At 45.6% G+C, this 23,416-nt stretch overlaps 1 pseudogene; it reads left to right on the top strand.

Annotated features, from left to right (window-relative positions):
• Nucleotides 1-23,416, top strand: part of LOC125516557 — a 66,984-nt pseudogene that overhangs the window by 30,943 nt on the left and 12,625 nt on the right.

Here is a 23,416-nt window from a genome sequence, read left to right as displayed (position 1 = left end):
ACGGCACGACCGCATCGACACGGCGTCACTACAGTGACGACCCTACACGGCCACACGGTTCTGGCAAAACCGATGTGTGCTCGATGGGCTTCCTCCGATCTTGGCAAAATCGGTGGACTCATCGCCGACGGCACCCTCTGACATCCACAAGGTGCATCGTCCATGTCTGCAGCTCCGTCAGAGCGCATTTTTTTGCGCCTCCGGCTTTGTGCGGCTTCATCATCCACGATGACCACACCATCGACCATGACTACCTCGACCACGGCTACATCATCATGATCGGCTACCTCGACATCAACATACGGGGCTGCGTCTACAGCAACTCATCGGCAACAACTCCAGTCAACAGCGTCCGCCTCGTCATTTGCGTCCACGACGCTCCCACTGTGACTGCGGGAGGGAATAGAGGGGAAGGAAGGAAGGCACCAGAAGGGGACGCAGTCACCGCCTTAACTGCCGACGCATCAGAGACGCAGTTGATGATGGCGTAGCGGAGAAGACGACAAAAGAGCAAGACTTCAAATTCAGTCGTAATCGTCCGCTTCACTCCCGCTACGACTGAGGGGGAATGTTAGAAGTATAATTATGTTTAAGTTAGAGATTAAGAGTTAGAGATAGAATAGGATTAAATCGTGTACGACTTGCCCTCTACTCCAAGTCTCTCTCCCTCATATTGTACTCTATATATACCCCACACTTGGGTCAGATCAATACAACATAGAACAATAGAAATATTAGCTATCCTATATTTTCTACAATACCACCATCAATTGGAAAGCTCACTGGCCTCCAAACACTAGATGTCTGAGACAACCAAGTCACGACACTCCTCGAGTCGGGCGCCTAACGCAGTTGCAGACTCTAGAGAGCATAGAGCCAGATCAAGTTCATGGCTGGGGTAGAAGAACCCTGGAGAAGATGATACAGCTTCAGTCCTTGTACATATGGAAGCTTCCCGAAAGAAATGCTAATGCCTTGACTGATGTATGCAAACTCAAGTACCTCATGCTCCTAAGCATAGAAGGTGAAAGCATTACCTCCAATTTGTTCACTGTTTCCAACCTTCCGCGACTCCAGGAAATGAGACTAAAGGGGGTGATTGTGCCGCCAACACTGCCAGAGAGCAGTGGCTTCTATCTCCCAAACTTGACAAAACTGTCTTTGGAGCAGACAAAGGTGACGAAAGAGTTCATCAATAAGCTAGGTAAACTGCCCTTTCTTGCCACTCTTGCCCTAAACCATGACTCCTATGAAGACAAAGATTACCATATTGTATTGAAAAGTGGGTTCCAAAGTCTCAACGAGTTGGTACTGGATGTGGCGTTGAAGAAGATCGAGATAGGGGAGTCAGTGTTTCCTCAGCTTATGGTTCTGGAGGTTTTCATCTACTCAGATGATATTTGTGCCGTCATTGATGGTAACAGATATAACATTCGAAAGCTAATCAAGGCAAATGGTATCCCTGAAGGAAATATGCCCAAGAGGCAATAATAAAGTTATTATTTATTTCCCTATATCATGATAAATGTTTATTATTAATGCTAGAATTGTATTAACCGGAAACATAATACATGTGTGAATACATAGACAAACAGATTGTCACCAGTATGCCTCTACTTGACTAGCTCGTTGATCAAAGTTGATCAAAGATGGTTATGTTTCCTAACCATAGACATGAGTTGTCATTTGATTAACGGGGTCACATCATTAGGAGAATGATGTGATTGAAATGACCCATTCCGTTAGCTTAGCACCCGATCGTTTAGTATGCTGCTATTGCTTTCTTCATGACTTATACATGTTCCTATGACTATGAGATTATGCAACTCCCGTTTACCGGAGGAACACTTTGTGTGCTACCAAACGTCACAACATAACTGGGTGATTATAAAGGTGCTCTACAGGTGTCTCCAAAGGTACTTGTTGGGTTGGCGTATTTCGAGATTAGAATTTGTCACTCCGATTGTCGGAGAGGTATCTCTGGGCCCTCTCGGTAATGCACATCACTTAAGCCTTGCAAGCCTTGCAACTAATGAGTTAGTTACGGGATGATGTATTACAGAACGAGTAAAGAGACTTGCAGGTAACGAGATTTAACTAGGTATTGAGATACCGATGATCGAATCTTGGGCAAGTAACATACCTGTCGGTGTCAAAACCGGCGGATCTCGGGTAGGGGGTCCCAAACTATGCATCTAGGCCGGATGGTAACAGGAGGCAAGGGACACGAAGTTTTACCTAGGTTCGGGCCCTCTTGATGAAGGTAAAACCCTACGTCCTGCTTGATTAATATTGATGATATGGGTAGTACAAGAGTAGATCTACCACGAGATCAGAGAGGCTAAACCCTAGAAGCTAGCCTATGGTATGATTGTTGTGCTGTATGTTGTCCTACGGACTAAAACCCTCCGGTTTATATAGACACCGGAGAGGGTTAGGGTTACATAGAGTCGGTTACAATGGTAGGAGATCTGTATATCCGTATCGCCGAGCTTGCCTTCCACGCCAAGGAAAGTCCCTTCCGGACACGGGACGAAGTCTCCAATCTCGTATGTTCATAGTCCAGGAGTCCGGCTGAAGGTATAGTCCGGCCATCCGGACACCCCCTAATCCAGGACTCCCTCAGTAGCCCCTGAACCAGGTTTCAATGACGACGAGTCCGACGCACAGATTGTCTTCGGCATTGCAAGGCGGGTTCCTCCTCCAAGTACTTCATAGAAGATTTTGAACACAAAGATAGTGTCCGGCTCTGCAAAATAAGTTTCCACATATTGCCATAGAGAGAATAATATTTACACAAATCTAATCTGCTGACGTATTCTGTAGTGTGACATCACACCATGGCCAAGCCTTTATTCGAATCGTTTTATTGTTCCACCTCCGCGTGTCACGCGAGGCGGTTTCCTTGGCACGTCTTGTTAAAGCAGAGATCGTGTCCCCTTATTCCGGGATTCTCATCAATACGGGCGTGGGTAACCGAACCGCTTCTAGGACTCCTAGACTATAGGCAAGTCCAAACGGCCACCTCAAGTGCTCAATCGAATCCTTCCCCCACCTCAAGCTCAAACACCCAAAGTTCAGGTCAGGTGCTCCGAACCTTCAATCATGTCCGGATCTAGCCTTCAAGGCCGATGGGTGCCTTCCTCCGTCACGGAAGAAGATATTAAAAAGTTGAGGGAGGCCAGATATCTGACCGCCGAGGTTTCACATCGGCTGCCTGCTCGAGGGCAGGCCGTCCCCTCCCCTGAACCCAACGAGAACGTCGTGTTCGTCTCCCACTTCCTCCGAGGTCTAGGCCTCGCTCTGGATCCTTTTGTCAGGGGTTTGATGTTTTATTACGGGCTAGATTTCCATGATCTAGCTCCGGACTCCTTTCTTCGTATTACGACATTTATTGTCGTGTGTGAAGCCTTCCTCCGGGTTACCCCTCACTTCGGCCTGTGGCTCAAGACCTTTGAAGTAAAGCCGAAGATGATTGAGGGGCAACATGCGGCGTGTGGAGGTGCCTCAATATGCAAGATGACGGGAGCTCCATGGCCCAAAGGTTCCATTCAGAGGTGTCTGAATTGTGGCAACAGGAGTGGTTCTACATCACGGCTCCTAGAAGTGCCAAGTGGGCGGCCGCCCCTGTTTTCCGCTCGGGCCCTCCACCACAGCTGATGTCATGGATCAGCAGAGGCTGAGCTGGGGTCCAGCCAAGGACGTGCCTATACTGCAAAGCCGCATTCGAGATCTCTTCAATGGAGATTTTAGTTGGTTGCGGTATACAAGTTTATGCTGGTTCGTCAAGTCCGCCTTGCAAACGCCGGCCCCTTCACTTGTGGGAGTTCAATCCAAGGACGCGTGTCATTCAATTTCCTCGGCCTGACGCACGAAGAGATGTACCAGTCATTCTTTGGACCTCAGGTAAGAGTGTCCGGAAATCACGAGGACGTGGGCCTGAGCAGTAACCGCGCCGCCGAACAGGTAGGGAATCTTCCGGCCGAACATACTATCTCTCATTTGTACGAAGTTATTTCTTGAGAGTTTGCTTTTTGACCAGGACTGGATAACAAAAGCGAAGTTGGTTCGGTGTTCGTCCCCCTCCCTGAGGGTTTGGACAATCCGGTATTGGAAAAAGATGCTCCAGGTCGCATCTTGCCCGGAGCCCTTGAAGGAAGATACTGGGAAGGATAATACGGGCGGACGCGGGCCCTCAACACTGCCCATTCTTACCGAGGGAGCGAGCGTCTCCATGAAGGAAGATGACCGGAGGAGGAAAAGGACTGCGCCCGGAGATTCGGAAGCCGAAGCTTCCAAACGGGAGAAGAAGTCTCCCACAGAGGGTCCTACCTTGGGGGGTGCTTTTGTCGCACAAAGTCCATGGGGGGATCAATCCTCCGGCGAGTCGTAAGTGAACCGAAATACTTTAATAGTACAGGAATCCCATCTTTTTCTTCTGAGAAAATAACCACCGCCTATATCTTTGCAGTTCGGGCCTTAGCCCCTCTCAAATGAGTTTGTCTTCGGGGGATCTTCTTCCAGAGATGATGGAGAGCGAAACGCCTCCTCCGGACTCCTCCGCTCCGGAAGCGGGCGACCCCGAAGTGTCGTCGCGGAGGGCCTCTCCGAATCCGGTGAGCTCCGCTCCGGAAGCGGGCGACCCCGAAGTGTCGTCGCGGAGGGCCTCTCCGAATCCGGTGAGGCCAGAAGATAATCCCATCGACCCCTGAAGCTCCTAGTGTCTGGCTCCCAAAGAGAGCAGACAAAAGTGTCTGGCACCGTCTGGTGTGCGATCGGATGTTCTAAGGGAGTTGGTGGGGCGAGCAGCCATCTCAGATGAACACCGTATGCTGATGAATACGATGATGGAGAGAATTTCGTCCGCCGAAAGCGGATTGCATGAAGCTTTTATGAATCTTCTGACAGGCTTTGAGGTACATAAAATAATGTATGATAGTCCTGCACATGCTAGGTGTGCCCTGTATAGATAGTAGCCCCTGAGACTCTGGTTGTCGTCGGAAACGACAGTGAACAGAGGATCATATTCCTAGGTAATAACCATACTGCCTCTATGTGCAGGTGATGGAAGCTCCGGTGGCTAGCCGGACTAGCGAGTTTGCCCATTTAAAACGGCAGTTGGATGTGGCAGACACCGACATCGAGCTTGTTAACAAAAGGCTTGACGAGGCACATGGTAAGTGTCATTATCTGGTAGACACCACATAGTAAGAGCAGCATGATGCCAGTATCTTTAATATGTTGTGACTGCAGATGGAGCTGCCACTGTTCAAGCCTTGCGGGCAGAACCTTCCCGAGCTAAGGAACAAGCGAGGTTTGGTAATGCGGCTGCTTTGAGGGCGGCCGAAGAGTTGAAAGCTGAGAAGGCCGCGCATGGCGAGAGCCGAGATAAGATGGCCATAGAATTAAAAGCCGCCGCCGACCGTTGCCGGGTTCTTGAAAAGGAAAACCTAGCGAAGGCATTGGACTTTGAGAAGGCCGCTGCGACGAGAAAAGACATCCACTCTGCTATGAGGGTGAAGAAGGAGGAGCTGCGGGAAGCCGGGGATATTGTAGCTGGGAAATCCTTTATGTTGCGGAGGAAGTTCGGAGATCCACGGTATGCCCCTCTGGATCGGCTGTGGAGTTCGGAGGATGTGTATATGAATTTGGTGGCGAGCGCTGCCGATGCGGTCAAGTACTTCCAGGGTCAAACGGACCATGAAGTGGACCAGCTGTTTTGGACACAATTCCATTCTCCCGAGCGTCCGCTTTCATTGACTGACAGATTAGTCGAATGGGCCAAACTGAATAAGTTGTCCGGACTCGCCATGAGGTCTATTCTAGATCAGCTATGGCCGGAAAGGCCAAAACTGAACAGCTATTTCAGCTTGGTGCAGCAGTTCCTTGACGTGGTGCCGCGCATTAATGCGATGAAGAGGTCGGCATGCATAGAGGGATCACGGATGGCCTTTGCCCGTGTTAAAGCATACTGGGCGGAGATGGATGCTACCACTGTTGCAGCGCGGGATTCGGCCAGAGGTCGAATGGCTGCTGAGCACTGCTTTGAAGAAGTTCTTGAGGGTGCTCGTTTGATAGAGACCCAGTGCTCAAAAAATATTATGTTTGAGTGATATGTAATCTCATTGTAAGAGAAATGCTTTTATAAATTTTGTAAGTCTATTTTTATACTTTTTCCTGAAAGTAATATGATGCCTCCTGGGCGGCCGTTTATGTATACATGTGTATAACCTGAAAGATTGCAGCCGTCGGCTTCAACCCCCACGCATATAATGCGGAGGTGCTCGCAAAAAACACGCGTTGACACTTAACCCAATGTCTTGGTCCTATTAAGGAGGTGATAGCGGAGCGAGCGAGGCAACCGGACCATAATGCTTTAGCACTTTCACTTAGCCATAGGAGTTTGACAGTGGAGCTACTAGATAGCCCCTGGTGGCTCCGCACTCTCCCGATCTCGGGGTGCGTACATGCCTGGCCGGAAAACGGCCCTTCGTTAAGGCGGAGGAATTCTAACATTCCAACAAGTCATCGAGTGGTTGACCAGTCTCACGCTATATCATGACAGTCAGTTTTCGGCTTTCTCTACTGAGGTGCTCGTCCGGATGAACCAGGGCACAATCGCAGAAGTTCTCCTGGTGCTACCTTAGCCGGTAAAGCGGAACGTAAGGTACCAAAACACAAGAGCCGTGCAAACCCAACATTTGACCAAAGACAATGATTCGGAGCTGATGCATATAGGATCAAACTCGCGACGCCGAACACTCCCTAAGGTATTCGGTCTTTGTGGTATAAACCGGGCCTAAATAATGGCCTTTGTAAAAAGCCCCTTGTGTCCAGGTACGTACATTGTTCTGGCGTGGCCACATGCCAAGACGTGAGCATCCTTTGCAACGGTGGATATGTATCAACAAGAGACAGTAAAAAAGGTTTACGCAGGGTCTTAATCTAAAAAGAATCCTTGGAGCGGGTCCCTGCTGCACGTCTGCGCCTGTGTCTCCGTTGTGCCGTATCCTAGACGGGTGTAGCATGATGATCGTCTGTAAAAGAGAGGAATTTAGGTGAAGAAGTTGTCATGCAAAAAGATAGTTTTTAAAGAAACCATGTACAATTCAAGATGAGAAGAAATTGCCACTTGTCTGCGCATGTTGAGCCCCTTGTATTGACAAATATGGTGTGGCCATTTATTCGGTATAGATAGCGGCGCCGGACTTGATTAGTTGTGTCTGAGGTCTTGACGACCTATTGGATGCTTTTGCTGGTCCGGGCGCCTTTAGTGTGCGTCTGCCAAGGCAGCCGCACTCTCTTCGGCGCGCAGAGATCGCTTGATATTTCCTTTCACTGAAATGATGCCACATGGACCGGGAATCTTGAGTGTGAGGGAGGCGTAGTGTGGTATTGCATTAAAGCGAGCGGAAGCTTCGCGTCTGAGCAGTGCTTGATAGCCACTTTGGAACGGAGCGATGTGGAAGGTTAAATGCTCACGACGGAAGTTATCGGGGGAGCCGAATATAACTTGTAGTAGGAGGGAGCCCATACAACGAGCCCCTGGGCCTGGCGTTACTCCTTTAAAGGTAGTATTTCTATGGCTTGTTGGGTCTAACCCCATCCCGCGGATTGTATCCTGATATATTAGGTTTAGACTGCTGCCCCCGTCCATCAAGACTCGTGTGAAGTGATATCCGCCAATTACTGGGTCTAATACCAGGGCAGCCCATCCTGCGTGTCGGATACTTGCCGAGTAATCGCGATGGTCGAAAGTGATCGGTTGAGACGACCAGTGGTAGGACTTTGCGGTGATAGGCACTTGGGTATATTTTCCTGGGAGTGCCGCGTTGTTTTTTCCCTTGATCACGCGTAACACGTTTGCTGTTTTGACTTTTGGTGGAAATTTCTTTTGTTCCCCAGTGTCTTGCTTGGGAGGCTCGTCCTCGTCTTCACTTGGTGTGTCCTCCCCCTTGTGTACGGCGTTGAGCTTGCCGGACTGCTTGAAGACCCAACATTCTCTGTGGGTATGATTAGCAGGTTTACCAGGGGTACTATGGATCTAACATACTTGGTCCAGAATTTTGTTGAGGCTGGATAGTTCATCCCTGGTGCCTTTGGAGGGCGGCTTTTGCTGACCTGGCCGAGAGCTTTTGAATCCGGCGTTTACTACTGTGCCCTTCGTGCTGTCTTCTTTATTCCGGCGTTTGTTATTGCTGTTGCACCGTGATTTCCCGTTTCCATCTCTAGCTTCAGATGTACTGGGGTCGCTGGTGCTGCATCTGGCTAGCCAGCTGTCCTCACCCATGCAAAAGCGGGTCATGAGGTTTGTTAATGCGGCCATCGTTCTTGGCTTATTTTGGCCAAGGTGTCTGGCGAGCCATTCGTCACGGACGCTATGCTTAAAAGCTGCCAAGGCTTCGGCATCCGGACAGTCGACAATCTGGTTCTTTTTAGTAAGAAACCTGTTCCAAAGCTTTCAGGCTGACTCTCCGGGCTGTTGAGTTATATGACTCAAATCGTCCACATCCGGGGGTCGGACATAAGTCCCTTGAAAATTTGCTCGAAAGGCGTCTTCGAGCTCTTCCCAACTTCCAATGGAGCTTTCGGGGAGGCCTTGAAGCCAGTGACGAGCTGACCCTTTGAGCTTGAGGGATAAGTACTTGATGGCGTGGAGATCATCTCCTCGAGCCATATGGATATGAAGGATGTAGTCCTCAATCCAGACCCCAGGGTCTGTTGTTCCGCCGTATGCCTCTATGTTTACGGGTTTGAATCCCTCTGGAAATTCATAGTCCAGCACCTCATCGGTGAAACATAGGGGGTGTGTGGCACCCCTGTAGCTGGGTGTACCACGTTGTTTGGATGTTTGTTGTGTTGCATTGTATGCTGGGGCGCGCTTGCGTGGTCCATAGATGGATCTTGTTGCGCCGTCCTTTGGGTGCGAGCCCTCGCATGGGTCGCGTGTTGTATTGTGGGTGGCGTTGTATGCCGCTCTGTGTTGGTAGAGGGGTCGTCTATCCGGCCAGGTGGCTGCTTTGATATTTGGTTGTGGGGGGGTCTGAGGCCTCCTCATCGAATTCAAGTTGCAGCTTCCGCTTTGGGTAGCTCTTGGATGGGCGATTGTCGCCGTACCTCGTTGCTGTGTTGAGTATTTTACTCCATCTGATTTGGAGTGTGTCTTGTGCAGCCTTGAGCCTTTGCTTCTGCTTTTTAAGACTCCTCGCGGTGGCAACAAGCCTTTTACGGGTATTCTGCTGCTCCGGGTGCCTGTCCGGCGTTATGTCGTCCGGACCATTATCCTTGATAGAATTTGTTTGTTCGGTTTGATTATCCGGATTGCCGTTGTCCGGCAGTGGTTCGCCCTGCTCCAGCGCTGGGTCTGTGTGATCGTTATTTCTGTCGAGGCGAGATTTGGGGCGGCGCTTGCGTCGCCACTCTGACTGCTTCTCGAGGGAACAAGCCTTCGGTGCGTACTTCCGCTCCTCGTCGTCATCTTTTGGTGCGTCCACCATGTATACGTCATATGCCGAGGTGGCTTTCCCGGGCCCAATAGGCGCTGGTTCTTCATTGTCTCTTTCATCGGCGTCCATACCGTCGATGTCTTCGGAGTCGAAGTCGAGCATGTCGGTTAAATCGTCGACAATGGCTACAAAGTGGGTGGTGGGTGGGCTTTGAATTTCTTCATTGTCCGTATTCCAAACTTGCTGACCGTAGTCCGGCCAGGGTTCTCCTGATAAAGAGAGAGACTTTAGTGTCTTTAGAATATCGCCGAAAGGCGAGTGCTGAAAGATGTCCGCGGCAGTAAATTCCATGATCGGCGCCCAATCGGATTTGATCGGCAGGGGCGCGGAGGGTTCGGAGTCCGGAGAGGAGTCCGGCTCCTTGGAGTCACGAGTCTCGCGGAGTGCGGGGCTGGTGTTCGGCTCAATCGCCATTGGGATCGCAGCCCCCGAGGTGGCGTCCAACCACCCATCCTCGATCGGCGTTGGCTCCGAATTAAGGGTCGAAGCCGATGCGGGTGCGGCCTCCAGGGCACTGTTCGGCGGCAGAGCTAGATCATGCTCGTCGTGACAGTGCGGCACGGTCGGCGGTGACTCGAGTCCGTCGAAGATCAAGTCCCCGCGGATGTATGCTGTGTAGTTTAAACTTCCAAATCTGACCTGACGGCCAGGGGCATAGCTTTCGATCTGCTCCAGACGGCCAAGTGAATTGGCCTGCAGCGCGAAGCCGCCGAAGACGAAGTTCTGCCCGGGGAGGAAGGTCTCACCCTGGACTGCATCGCTATTGATGATAGTAGGAGCCATCAAGCCTGACGGCGACGACACAGAGGAACTCTCAATGAAAGCACCAATGTCGGTGTCAAAACCGGCGGATCTCGGGTAGGGGGTCCCGAACTGTGCGTCTAGGCCGGATGGTAATAGGAGGCAAGGGACACGAAGTTTTACCCAGGTTCGGGCCCTCTTGATGAAGGTAAAACCCTACGTCCTGCTTGATTAATATTGATGCTATGGGTAGTACAAGAGTAGATCTACCACGAGATCAGAGAGGCTAAACCCTAGAAGCTAGCCTATGGTATGATTGTTGTTCTGTATGTTGTCCTACGGACTAATACCCTCCGGTTTATATAGACACCGGAGAGGGTTAGGGTTACATAGAGTCGGTTACAATGGTAGGAGATTTGTATATCCGTATCGCCAAGCTTGCCTTCCACGCCAAGGAAAGTCCCTTCCGGACACGGGACGAAGTCTCCAATCTCGTATGTTCATAGTCCAGGAGTCCGGCTGAAGGTATAGTCCGGCCATCCGGACACCCCCTAATCCAGGACTCCCTCAATACCGATGACAAAGGGAACAACGTATGTTGTTATGCAGTTTGACCGATAAAGATCTTCGTAGAATATGTAGGAGCCAATATGAGCATCCAGGTTCCGCTATTGGCTATTGACCGGAGACGTGTCTCGGTCATGTCTACATAGTTCTCGAACCCGTAGGGTCCGCACGCTTAACGTTACGATGATAGTTATATTATGAGTTTATATGTTTTGATGTACCGAAGGTTGTTCGAAGTCCCGGATGTGATCACGGACATGACGAGGAGTCTCAAAATGGTCAAGACATGAAGATTGATATATTGGAAGCCTATGTTTGGATATCGGAAGTGTTCTGGGTGAAATCGGGATTTTACCGGAGTATCGGGAGGTTACCGGAACCCCCCGAGAGGTAAATGGGCCTTAGTGGGTCTTTACGGAGAAGAGGAGAGGCGGCCAGGGCTGGGCCGCGTGCCCCTCTCCCCCTAGTCCTAATAGGACAAGGAGAGGGGGGCAGCGCCACCCTTTCCTTCTCTCCCTCCTCTTTCCCCCTCCCGAATCCTATTCCAACTAGGAAAAGGGGGGGAGAGTCCTACTCCCGGTGGGACTAGGACTCCTCCTGGCGCGCCCTCTCCATGGCCGGCCGCACCCCCCTTGCTCCTTTATATACGGGGGCAGGGGGCACCCCATAGACACAACAATTGATCAAGTTGATCTTTTAGCCGTGTGCGGTGCCCCCCTCCACCATAGTCCACCTCGATAATACTGTAGCGGTGCCTAGGCGAAGCCCTGCGTCGGTAGAACATCAACATCGTCACCACGCCGTCGTGCTGACAAAACTCTCCCTCAACACTCGGCTAGATCGGAGTTCGAGGGACGTCAACGGGCTGAATGTGTGCTGAACTTGGAGGTGCCGTGCGTTCGGTACTTGATCGGTCGGATCGTGAAGACGTAGGACTAAATCGACCGCGTTGTGCTAACGCTTCCACTTTCGGTCTACGAGGGTACGTGGACAACACTCTCCCCTCTCGTTGCTGTGCATCACCATGATCTTGCGTGTGCGTAGGATTTTTTTTGAAATTACTACATTCCCCAGCAGTGGCATCCGAGCCAGGTTTTATGCGTAGATGTCATATGCACGAGTAGAACACAAGTGAGTTGTGGGCGATATAAGTCATACTGCTTACCAGCATGTCATATTTTGGTTCGGCGGTATTCTTGGATGAAGCGGCCCGGACTGACATTACGCATACGCTTACGCGAGACTGGTTCTACCGACGTGCTTTGCACACAGGTGGCTGGCGGGTGTCAGTTTCTCCAACTTTAGTTGAACCGAGTGTGACTACGCCTCGTCCTTGCGAAGGTTAAAACAGCACCAACTTGACAAACTATCGTTGTGGTTTTAATGCGTATGTAAGAACGGTTCTTGCTAAGCCCGTAGCAGCCACGTAAAACTTGCAACAACAAAGTAGAGGACGTCTAACTTGTTTTTGCAGGGCATGTTGTGATGTGATATGGTCAAGACATGATGCTAAATTTTATTGTATGAGATGATCATGTTTTGTAACCGAGTTATCGGCAACTGGCAGGAGCCATATGGCTGTCGCTTTATTGTATGCAATGCAATCGCCCTGTAATGCTTTACTTTATCACTAAGCGGTAGCGATAGTCGTGGAAGCATAAGTTTGGCGAGACGACAACGATGCTATGATGGAGATCAAGGTGTCGCGCCAGTGACGATGGTGATCATGATGGTGCTTCAGAGATGGAGATCACAAGCACAAGATGATGATGGCCATATCATATCACTTATATTGATTGCATGTGATGTTTATCTTTTATGCATCTTATCTTGTTTTGATTGACGGTAGCATTATAAGATGATCTCTCACTAAATTTCAAGATAAAAAGTGTTCTCCCTGAGTATGCACCGTTGCCAAAGTTCGTCGTGCCCAGACACCACGTGATGATCGGGTGTGATAAGCTTTACGTCCATCTACAATGGGTGCAAGCTAGTTTTGCACACGCAAAATACTCAGGTTAAACTTGACGAGCCTAGCATATGCAGATATGGCCTCGGAACACTGAGACCGAAAGGTCGAGCGTGAATCATATAGTAGATATGATCAACATAGTGATGTTCACCATTGAAAACTACTCCATTTCAAGTGATGATCGGTTATGGTTTAGTTGATTTGGATCACGTGATCACTTAGAGGATTAGAGGGATGTCTTTCTAAGTGGGAGTTCTTAAGTAATATGATTAATTGAACTTAAATTTATCATGAACTTAGTACCTGATAGTATCTTGCTTGTCTATGGTTGATTGTAGATAGATGGCCCGTGTTGTTGTTCCGTTGAATTTTAATGTGTTCCTTGAGAAAGCAAAGTTGGAAGATGATGGGAGCAATTACACGGACTGGGTCCGTAACTTGATGATTATCCTCATTGCTGCCCAGAAGAATTATGTCCTGGAAGCACCGCTGAGTGCTAGGCCTGCTGCTGATGCAACTGACGATGTTAAGAACGTCTGGCAGAGCAAAGCTGATGACTACTCGATAGTTCAATGTGCGATGCTTCACGGCATAGAACCGGGACTTCAACGACGTTTTGAACGTCATGGAGCATATGAGATGTTCCAGGAGTTGAAGTTAATATTTCAACCAAATGCCCGGATTGAGAGATATGAAGTCTCCAATAAGTTCTATAGCTGCAAGACGGAGGAGAATAGTTCTGTCAGTGAACATATACTCAGAATGTCTGGGTACCATAATCACTTGACTCAGCTGGGAGTTAATCTTCCGGTTGATAGTGTCATTGACAGAGTTCTTCAATCACTAAGCTATAAGAGCTTCGTGATGAACTATAATATGCAAGGGATGGACAAGATAATTCCCGAGCTCTTCGCAATGCTAAAGGCAGCGGAGGTAGAAATCAAAAAGGAGCATCAAGTGTTGATGGTCAATAAGACCACCAGTTTCAAGAAAAAGGGCAAAGGGAAGAAGAAGGGGAACTTCAAGAAGAACAGCAAGCAAGTTGCTGCTCAGGAGAAGAAACCCAAATCTGGACCTAAGCCTGAGACTGGGTGCTTCTACTGCAAGCAGACTGGTCACTGGAAGCGGAACTGCCCCAAGTATTTGGCGGATAAGAAGGATGGCAAAGTGAACAAAGGTATATGTGATATACATGTTATTGATGTGTACCTTAGTAGAGCTCGCAGTAGCACCTGGGTATTTGATACTGGTTCTGTTGCTAATATTTGCAACTCGAAACAGGGACTACGGATTAAGCGAACACTGGCAAAGGATGAGGTGACGATGCGCGTGGGAAATGGTTCCAAAGTCGATGTGATCGCGGTTGACATGCTACCTCTACATATACCTTCGGCATTAGTATTAGACCTAAATAATTGTTATTTGGTGCCAGCTTTGAGCATGAACATTATATCTGGATCTTGTTTGATGCGAGACGATTATTCATTTAAATCAGAGAATAATGGTTATTTTATTTATATGAGTAATATCTTTTATGGTCATGCACCCTTGAAGAGTGGTCTATTTTTGATGAATCTTGATAGTAGTGATACACATATTCATAATGTTGAAGCGAAAAGATGCAGAGTTGATAATGATAGTGCAACTTATTTGTGGCACTGCCGTTTATGTCATATCGGTGTAAAGCGCATGAAGAAACTCCAAACTGATGGACTTTTGGAACAACTTGATTATGAATCACTTGGTACTTGCGAACCGTGCCACATGGGCAAGATGACTAAAACGCCATTCTCCGGAACTATGGAGAGAGCAACAAATTTGTTGGAAATCATACATACAGATGTATGTGGTCCGATGAATGTTGAGGCTCGTGGCGGATATCGTTATTTTCTCACCTTCACAGATGATTTAAGCAGATATGGGTGATACGTCTCCAACGTATCTGTAATTTTTTATTGCTCCATGCTATATTATCTACTATTTTGAATGTTTATGGGCTTTATTATACACTATTATATCATTTTTGGGACTAACCTATTAACCCAGAGCCTAGTGCGAGTTTCTATTTTTACCCTATTTTAGGGTTTCGAAGAAAAGGAAAATCAAATGGAGTCCAATTGACCTGAAACTTCATGGAACTCATTTTTGGAAGGTAAGAAGCCCAGAAGACTTGGAGTGCATGTCGGGGGATCTGCGAGGAGGCCACGAGGCAGGGGGGTGCGCCCACCCCCCTGGGCACGCCCTCCACCCTCGTGGGCCCCTCGTGGCCCCCCTGACGTACTTCTTCCACCTATATATCTCCATATACCCTAAAAACATCCGAGAGCACAATAGATCAGGAGTTCCGCCGCCAGAAGCCTCCGTAGCCATCGAAAGCCAATCTAGACCCGTTCCGGCACCCGGCCGGAGGGGGCAATCCCTCTCCGGTGGCCATCTTCATCATCCCGGTGCTCTCCATGATGAGGAGGGAGTAGTTCTCCCTCGGGGCTGAGGGTATGTACCAGAAGCTATGTGTTTGATCTCTCTCTCTCTCATGTTCTTGAGGTGATACGATCTTGATGTATGGCGAGCTTTCCTATTATAGTTGGATCTTATGTTTCTCCTCCCCCTCTACTCTCTTGTAATGAATTGAGTTTCCCCTTTGGAGTTATCTTATCAGATTGAGTCTTTAAAGATTTGAGAACACTTGATGTATGTCTTGCCATGGATATCTATGCTAACAATGGGATATCACGTGATGTATGTTTTGGTGATCAACTTGCGGGTTCCGCCCATGAACCTATGCATAGGGGTTGGCACATGTTTTCATCGTGATTCTCTGGTAGGAACTTTGGGGCACTCTTTGAGGTTCTATGTGTTGGTTGAATAGATGAATCTGAGATTGTGTGACGCATATCGTATAATCATACCCACGGATACTTGAGGTGACATTGGAGTATCAAGGTGATATTAGGGTTTTGGTTGATTTGTGTCTTAAGGTGTTATTCTAGTACGAACTCTAGGGCTGTTTGTGACACTTATAGGAATAGCCCAATGGATTGATTGGAAAGAATAACTTTGAGGTGGTTTCGTACCCTACCATAATCTCTTCGTTCGTTCTCCGCTATTAGTGACTTTGGAGTGACTCTTTGTTGCATGTTGAGGGATAGTTATGTGATCCAATTATGTTAGTATTGTTGAGAGGACTTGCACTAGTGAAAGTATGAACCCTAGGCCTTGTTTCAACACATTGCAATACCGTTTACGCTCACTTTTATCATTAGTTACCTTGCTGTTTTTATATTTTCGGATTACAAAAACTATTATCTACCATCCATATACCACTTGTTTCACCATCTCTTCGCCGAACTAGTGCACCTATACAATTTACCATTGTATTGGGTGTTGGGGACACAAGAGACTCTTTGTTATTTGGTTGCAGGGTTGCTTGAGAGAGACCATCTTCATCATACGCCTCCCACGGATTGATAAACCTTAGGTCATCCACTTGAGAGAAATTTGCTACTGTCCTACAAACGTATGCACTTGGAGGCCCAACAATGTCTACAAGAAGAAGGTTGTGTAGTAGACATCAAGCTCTTTTCTGGCGCCGTTGCCGGGGAGGTTAGCGCTTGAAGGTATATCTTTAGATCTTGCAATCGAGTCTTTTAGTTTCTTGTTTTATCACTAGTTTAGTTTATAAAAGAAAATTACAAAAAATGGAATTAAGTTTGTCTCATATGGTTCACCTTTTTAATATCTTTCGTGAGTATGATGGAAAGGAAAATTGTGCCAATGTGTTAGAAGAAGAATGCATTAAAATTTTTGGCACTAAATATTTGAATGATGAGCATGATTGCAATGTTGTTAGTATGAATTCCTTGAATATCCATGATGCTAATGATATGAAAAGCCACAAGCTTGGGGAAGCTATGTTTGATGAAGATGATATTTTTTGTTCCCCAAGCTTTGATGAGAAAATTTACTATGATGAAAGAATGCCTCCTATCTATGATGATTATTGTGATGACACGTATGCTTTAAAGAATAATAATAACAATGAAACTTGTCATCTTGATCTTAATTTTCAATCACATGCTAGTTATTTTGTTGAGTTTGCTCCCACTATTATTCATGAGAAGAATTTTGCTTGTGTGGAGAGTAGTAAATTTTCTATGCTTGTAGACCATGAAAAGAATGCTTTATGTGATAGTTATATTGTTGAATTCATTCATGATGCTACTGAAAATTACTATGAGGGAGGAACATATGCTTGTAGGAATTGCAATAATATCAAGTTTCCTCTCTATGTGCTTAAAATTTTGAAGTTATGCTTGTTTTACCTTCCTATGCAAGTGGATTCTTGTTCCCATAAGTTGTTTGCTCACAAAATCCCTATGCATAGGAAGTGTGTTAGACTTAAATGTGCAAGTCATATTCTTCTTGATGCTCTCTTTATGTTTCAATTCTTATCCTTTATGTGAGCATCATTGAAATCATCATGCCTAGCTAGGGGCGTTAAACGATAGTGCTCGTTGGGAGGCAACCCAATTTTATTTTTATTCCTTGATTTTTGTTCCTGTTTAGTAATTAATAATTCATCTAGCCCCTGTTTAGTAATTAATAATTATCTAGCCTCTGTTTTGGTTGTGTTTTTTGTGTTTAATTAATGTTTGTGCCAAGTAGAGCCGTTGGGAAGACTTGGGGAAAGTCTTGTTGATCTTGCTGTCAAAAACAGAAACTTTAGCGCTCACGAGAAATGCTGCCATTTTTATCTGGATAGTGATATTTAGTTAATTCTTTTTGCATATGATTAATAGAAAAATTCCTCAGGTGCAGCAATTTATTTTAGAATTTTTGGGGTTCCAGAAGTTTGCGTTAGTTACAGATTACTACAGACTGTTCTGTTTTTGACAGATTCTGTCTTTCGTGTGTTGTTTGCTTATTTTGATGAATCTATGGCTAGTAAAATAGTTTATAAACCATATAGGAGTTGGAATAAAGTAGGTTTAACACCAATATAAACAAAGAATGAGTTCATTACAGTACCTTGAAGTGGTCTTTTGTTTTCTTTCGCTAACGGAGCTCACGAGTTTTCTACTTTAAGTTTTGTGTTGTGAAGTTTTCAAGTTTTGGGTAAGGATTCGATGGACTATGGAATAAGGAGTGGCAAGAGCCTAAGCTTGGGGATTCCCAAGGCACCCCAAGGTAATATTCAAGGATAGCCAAGAGCCTAATCTTGGGGATGCCTCGGAAGGCATCCCCTCTTTCGTCTTCGTTCATCGGTAACTTTACTTGGAGCTATATTTTTATTCGCCACATGATATGTGTTTTGCTTGGAGCGTAAATTTATTTTGTTAGGATTTTCTTTCTGTTATTTAGAACAATAGTATTCATCTTTTATTTCAATAAAAGTGGCATTGATAGTCTTTACTATGCCTATGTTACAAGTCCACATGTTGCTGTTTGAAAACAGAAAGTTTACCGCTGTTGCAATAATTCCCTAGAAAATTCAGAATGAGATAAAATGTTGAAACCTTTTTAATATTAATATCTGATAAATTTACTACAGCGGGAATTTTATTTCATAATTTTTGGAGCTAGGGAAGTATGGATGTTGCTGCATTCTTTACAGACTGTCCTGTTTAGGCAGATTGCTGTTATGTTTGCATTGTTTGCATATGTTTGCTTCTTTAATGATTCTATTTGAGGATACGACTATTAAATATGAAGAGGCATTCAGTATGCAATGTTGAATAATAATTTTAGTGATTTGCTACAGTAGAGTATGATAAGGTTTTTGCAATGGTTTATACTAACTTATCTCACGAGTCCTTGTTGAGTTTTGTGTGGATGAAGCTTTTGATATTTAGGGAGACCGTGATATGAGAGGAATTAAGGAGACACAAAAGCTCAAGCTTGGGGATGCCCAAGGCACCCCAAGATAATATTTCAAGAAGTCTCAAGCATCTAAGCTTGGGGTTGCCCCGGTTGGCATCCCACCTTTCTTCTTCAACAATTATCGGTTAGTTTTGGTTGATCCTAAGTTTTTGCTTCTTCACATGATGTTTGCTATTATTAGATGTCATTTTATTTTGTTTTGCTTGCTGTTTGAATAGAATACCAAGATCTGAAACTATTAAATGTTAGAGAGTCTTCACATTGTTGCATAATTATTCGACTACTCATTGATCTTCACTTATATCTTTCGGAGTAGTTTGTCATTTGCTCTAGTGCTTCACTTATATCCTTTAGAGCACGGTGGTAGTTTTATTTTGAAGAAATAGATGAACTCTCATGCTTCACTTAGATTATTTTGAGAGTCTTAAATAGCATGGTAATTTGCTTAAAATCCTAATATGCTAGGTATTCAAGAATAATAAAACTCTCTTATTAGTGTGTTGAATACTATGAGAAGTTTGATACTTGATAATTGTTTTGAGATATGAAGATGGTGATATTAGAGTCATGCTACTTGAGTAGTTGTGAATTTCAGAAACACTTGTGTTAAAGTTTGTGATTCCCGTAGTATGCACGTATGGTGAACCGTTATGTGATGAAGTCGGAGCATGATTTATTTATTGATTGTCTTCCTTATGAGTGGCGGTCGGGGACGAGCGATGGTATTTTCCTACCAATCTATCCCCCTAGGAGCATGCGCGTAATACTTTGCTTTGATAACTTGTAGATTTTTGCAATAAGTATATGAGTTCTTTATGACTAATGTTGAGTCCATGGATTATACGCACTCTCACCCTTCCACCCTTGCTAGCCTCTCTAGTACCGCGCACCTTTCGCCGGTACCATAAACCCACCATTTACCTTCCTCAAAACAGCCACCATACCTACCTATTATGGCATTTCCATAGCCATTCCGAGATATATTGCCATGCAACTTTCCACCGTTCCGTTTATTATGACACGCTTCATCATTGTCATACTTCTTAGCATGATCATGTAGTTAAAATTGTATTTGTGGCAAAGCCACCGTTCATAATTCTTTCATACATGTCACTCATGCATCATTGCACATCCCGGTACACCGCCGGAGACATTCATATAGAGTCATATCTTGTTCTAAGTATCGAGTTGTAAGTAAATAAAAGTGTGATGATCATCATTATTAGAGCATTGTCCTAGTGAGGAAAGGATGATGGAGACTATGATTCCCCCACAAGTCGGGATGAGACTCCAGACGAAAATAAATAAATAAAAGAGGCCAAAGAAGCCCAAATAAAAAAAGAAAAAAGAGGCCATAAAAAAAGGAGAAGTCCCAAATAAAAAAATAAAAAATGAGAGAAAAAGAGAGAAGGGGCAATGCTACTATCCTTTTACCACACTTGTGCTTCAAAGTAGCACCATGATCTTCATGATAGAGAGTCTCCTATGTTGTCACTTTCATATACTAGTGGGAATCTTTCATTATAGAACTTGTCTTGTATATTCCAATGATGGGCTTCCTCAAAATGCCCTAGGTCTTCGTGAGCAAGCAAGTTGGATGCACACCCACTAGTTTCTTTTGTTGAGCTTTCATACACTTATAGCTCTAGTTCATCCGTTGCATGGCAATCCCTACTCACTCACATTGATATCTATTGATGGGCATCTCCATAGCCCGTTGATACGCCTAGTCGATGTGAGACTATCTTCTCCCTTTTTGTCTTCTCCACAACCACCATTCCATTCCACCTATAGTGCTATGTCCATGGCTCATGCTCATGTATTGCATGAAGATTGAAAAAGTTTGAGAACATCAAAAGTATGAAACAATTGCTTGGCTTGTCATCGGGGTTGTGCATGATTTAAATATTTTGTGTGGTGAAGATAGAGCATAGCCAGACTATATGATTTTGTAGGGATAAGCTTTCTTTGGCCATGTTATTTTGAGAAGACATAATTGCTTAGTTAGTATGCTTGAAGTATTATTATTTTTATGTCAATATGAACTTTTTTCTTGAATCTTATGGATCTGAATATTCATACCACAATTAAGAAGAATCACATTGAAATTATGGCAAGTAGCACTCCGCATCAAAAATTCTGTTTTTATCATTTACCTACTCGAGGACGAGCAGGAATTAAGCTTGGGGATGCTGATACGTCTCCAACGTATCTATAATTTTTGATTGCTCCATGCTATATTATCTACTGTTTTGAATGTTTATGGGCTTTATTATACACTTTTAGATCATTTTTGGGACTAACCTATTAACCCAGAGCCTAGTGCCAGTTTCTGTTTTTACCCTGTTTTAGGGTTTCGAAGAAAAGGAAAATTAAATGGTGTCCAATTGACCTGAAACTTCACGGAACTCATTTTTGGAAGGAAAGAAGCCCAGAAGACTTGGAGTGCACGTCGGGGGATCTGCGAGGAGGCCATGAGGCAGGGGGGCGCGCCCACCCCCCTGGGCGCGCCCTCCACCCTCGTGGGCCCCTCGTGGCCCCCCTGACGCACTTCTTCCGCCTATATATCTCCATATACCCTAAAAACATCCGAGAGCACAATAGATCGGGAGTTCCGCCGCCAGAAGCCTCCGTAGCCACCGAAAGACAATCTAGACCCGTTCCGGCACCCGGCCGGAGGGGGCAATCCCTCTCCGGTGGCCATCTTCATCATCCCGGTGCTCTCCATGATGAGGAGGGAGTAGTTCTCCCTCGGGGTTGAGGGTATGTACCAGAAGCTATGTGTTTGATCTCTCTCTCTCGTGTTCTTGAGGTGATATGATCTTGATATATCACGAGCTTTGCTATTATAGTTGGATCTTATGTTTCTCCTCCCCCTCTACTCTCTTGTAATGAATTGAGTTTTCCATTTGGAGTTATCTTATCGGATTGAGTCTTTAAAGATTTGAGAACCCTTGATGTATGTCTTGCCGTGGATATCTGTGGTGACAATGGGATATCACGTGATTCACTTGATGTATGTTTTGGTGATCAACTTGCGGGTTCTGCCCATGAACCTATGCATAGGGGTTGGCACATGTTTTCGTCGTGATTCTCCGGTAGAAACTTTGGGGCACTCTTTGAGGTTCTATGTGTTGGTTGAATAGATGAATCTGAGATTGTGTGACGCATATCGTATAATCATACCCACGGATACTTGAGGTGACATTGGAGTATCTAGGAGACATTAGGGTTTTGGTTGATTTGTGTCTTAAGGTGTTATTGTAGTACGAACTCTAGGTCTGTTTGTGACACTTATAGGAATAGCCCAACGGATTGATTGGAAAGAATAACTTTGAGGTGGTTTCGTACCCTACCATAATCTCTTCGTTCGTTCTCCTCTATTAGTGACTTTGGAGTGACTCTTTGTTGCATGCTGAGGGATAGTTATGTGATCCAATTATGTTAGTATTGTTGAGAGGACTTGCACTAGTGAATGTATGAACCCTAGGCCTTGTTTCAACACATTGCAATACCGTTTACACTCACTTTTATCATTAGTTACCTTGCTGTTTTTATATTTTCAGATTAAAAAAACTATTATCTACCATCCATATACCACTTGTTTCACCATCTCTTCGCCGAACTAGTGCACCTATACAATTTACCATTGTATTGGGTGTGTTGGGGACACAAGAGACTCTTTGTTATTTGGTTGCAGGGTTGCTTGAGAGAGACCATCTTCATCCTACGCCTCCCACGGATTGATAAACCTTAGGTCATCCACTTGAGGGAAATTTGCTACTGTCCTACAAACCTCTGCACTTGGAGGCCCAACAATGCCTACAAGAAAAAGGTTGTGTAGTAGACATCAATGGGTATATCTACTTAGTGAAGCATAAGTCTGAAACATTTGAAAAGTTCAAAGAATTTCAGAGTGAAGTTGAAAATCATCGTAACAAGAAAATAAAGTTTCTACGATCTGATCGTGGAGGAGAATATTTGAGTTACGAGTTTGGTCTACATTTGAAACAATGCGGAATAGTTTCGCAACTCACGCCACCGGGAACACCACAGCGTAGTGGTGTGTCCGAACGTCATAATCGTACTTTACTAGATATGGTGCGATCTATGATGTCTCTTACAGATTTACCGCTATCATTTTGGGGTCATGCTTTAGAGACGACCGCATTCACGTTAATAGGGCACCATCGAAATCCATTGAGACGACGCCTTATGAACTGTGTTTTGGAAAGAAACCAAAGTTGTCATTTCTAAAAGTTTGGGGCTGCGATGCTTATGTGAAAAAGCTTGAACTTGATAAGCTCGAACCCAAATCGGAGAAATGTGTCTTCATAGGATACCCAAAGGAAACTGTTGGGTACACCTTCTATCACAGATCTGAAGGCAAGACATTCGTTGCTAAGAATGGATCCTTTCTAGAGAAGGAGTTTCTCTCGAAAGAAGTGAGTGGGAGGAAAATGGAACTTGATGAGGTAACTATACCTGCTCCTCTATTGGAAAGTAATTCATCACAGAAACCAGTTTTTGTGACGCCTACACCAATTAGTGAGGAAGTTAATGATGATGATCATGGAACTTCAGATCAAGTTACTACTGAACCTCGTAGGTCAGCCAGAGTAAGATCCGCACCAGAGTGATACGGTAATCCTGTTCTGGAAGTCATGCTACTAGATCATGATGAGCCTACGAACTATGAAAAAACGATGGTGAGCCCAGATTCCGCAAAATGGCTTGAGGCCATGAAATC

This window comes from Triticum urartu, chromosome 6 (assembly GCF_003073215.2).
Source record: "Triticum urartu cultivar G1812 chromosome 6, Tu2.1, whole genome shotgun sequence".
NCBI classification, from domain to species: Eukaryota; Viridiplantae; Streptophyta; class Magnoliopsida; order Poales; family Poaceae; genus Triticum; species Triticum urartu.
The sequence above is the reverse complement of the archived record's forward strand: the minus strand, read 5'-3'. Positions and strand labels throughout refer to the sequence as shown.